The sequence below is a fragment of the Suricata suricatta genome, chromosome 17 (assembly GCF_006229205.1).
Source record: "Suricata suricatta isolate VVHF042 chromosome 17, meerkat_22Aug2017_6uvM2_HiC, whole genome shotgun sequence".
Classification (NCBI taxonomy): domain Eukaryota; kingdom Metazoa; phylum Chordata; class Mammalia; order Carnivora; family Herpestidae; genus Suricata; species Suricata suricatta.
Genome location: NC_043716.1, coordinates 41265624 through 41267625, shown reverse-complemented (window position 1 = coordinate 41267625; position 2002 = coordinate 41265624). Strand labels below are relative to the sequence as shown.

At 41.6% G+C, this 2002-nt stretch overlaps 1 protein-coding gene across 1 annotated transcript in view; it reads left to right on the top strand.

The window, feature by feature from the left end:
• Nucleotides 1-2002, top strand: part of LOC115281641 (leucine-rich repeat-containing protein 37A3-like) — a 14876-nt gene that overhangs the window by 12191 nt on the left and 683 nt on the right. The gene's annotated exons all lie outside the window — the stretch shown is intronic.

Genomic DNA, 2002 nt, shown 5'->3' with positions numbered 1-2002 from the left:
GTTTATTTTCACGTAGTTGTTTGTTTAGGTTTGTTTTACTGTTTTCTTATGTCAGAGTTTTTGAGATAATGTTCACTTAATAAAATTTACTCTTTGTAAGTATACAGTTTGATGAGTTTTGACAAACGTATACTTATGTAGCCACCTCCACATTTGAGAGGCAGCACATTTCCGTCACCCCAGGCGGCCCCTCTGTGCCTTTGCAGCCAATCCCCTTCTCTCACCCCCAGCGCCGCCAGCCACCAACCTCATTTTTGTCCCTGTAGTTTTGCCTTTTCCACAGTGTCTTATAAGTGACATCTTACACGGGGCACCTGGGTGGCTCAGTCAGCTAAGCCTCTGACTTCAGCTCAGGTCATGATCTCCCTGTTCATGAGTTCAAGCTTTGCGTCGGGCTCTGTGCTGCCAGCCCAGGGCCTGGAGGCTGCTTCCGATTCTGTGTCTCCCTCTCTCTGCTCCTCCCCTAATTGTACTCCATGTCCCTCTCTCTCAAAAATAAATGAACATTTAAAAAAATAAATCAATAAATGAAATCGTACAGGATATAGTCTTCTGTGATTGTCTCCTTTCACTCAAGCATCATCCTTTTGTGATTCATCCATGGGGGTTCAAAAAAATTTTTTAACGTATATTTATTTTTGAGAGAGAGAAACAGAGCATGAGCAGGGGAGGGGCAGAGAGACAGGGAGACACAGCGCAGAGCCCGCTGCGGGGCTTGAAGCCACCCACCGTGAGATCACGGCCAGGGCCGAAGTCGGTGGCTTTTCCAACAGCCTCCCAGGCTGCCCAGAGATTCATCTGTGTTATTGCACCTATCAGTAGTTCATTCCTTTTTATTGAGTAATATTCCAGTTGTGTGGAGATACCGGTTGATTTATACATTCATCAGATAATGGACATTTGAGTTGTTTCTAGCTTTTTGGTCATTAGGAATAAAGTTGCTAAAAATACTCACATGCAGGTCTTATTAATGAGCATATGTCTTCATTTGGGGGAGGGCGGTAAAATATCTAATGGCAGGATTGCTACATCGTATGCCAAGTGTATACTGAACTTTTTAAGAAACCAAACATCTGTTTTCTAAGGTGGATGGACCATGTTGCATTCCAGCCAGCAGTACATGAGATCTTCTCCTTATATTTGTTAAAAACATTTTTAGCCTTTCTAGCAGGCATGGAGCTGAAGCCCGTTGTTGCTTTAACTTCCATTTCTCTAAAGCTGATGATGTTAAGTTCTTCATGTGCAAAGATCTTTTTGAATGATGTGTCTGCTCAAATCCATTTTTTAATTGGACACTTACTGAGTTTTAAGAGAGCGTCATATATTCTGGAAAAAGTCCTTTCCCTCATTTAGATGTTTTGCAAATTTCTTCTCCCAAGTTGTGGCTTTTCTTCCTTTGTTCTCTCTCTGAAGACCAGAAGAGTTTCATTTTTATTTATTTTTTTAAATTTTTTTAATGTTTTATTTATTTTTGATACAGAGAGAGACAGAGCATGAGAGGGGAAGGGGCAGAGAGAGAAGGAGACACAGAACTGGAAACAGGCTCCAGGCTCTGAGCTAGCTGTCAGCACAGAGCCTGATACGGGACTTGAACCCCCGAACATGAGATCTGACCTGAGCCGAAGTCGGAGACTTAACCGACTGATCCACCCAGGCGCCCCAAGAGTTTCAATTTTAAATTTTGATCGACTTACCTATTTCACCTGTCCTTCCACTCCTGTCCCCTCTGGTAACCATTAGTTTGTTCTCTATCATTAAAAGTCTGTTTCTTGATTTGTCTCTCTTTTCCCCTTTGTTCATTTTTTTTTTTATTGCAGTTCCACATATGAGTGGAATCATATGGTATTTGCCTTTCTCTGACTGACCGACTTTGCTTAGCATTATATTCTCGAGATCCATCCCTGTCACCGCAGATGGGAAATATCATTCTTTTTTATGACTGAATAATATTCCATTCATTGTATATATACCACATCTTCATTCATCTGTTAACGGACAATTA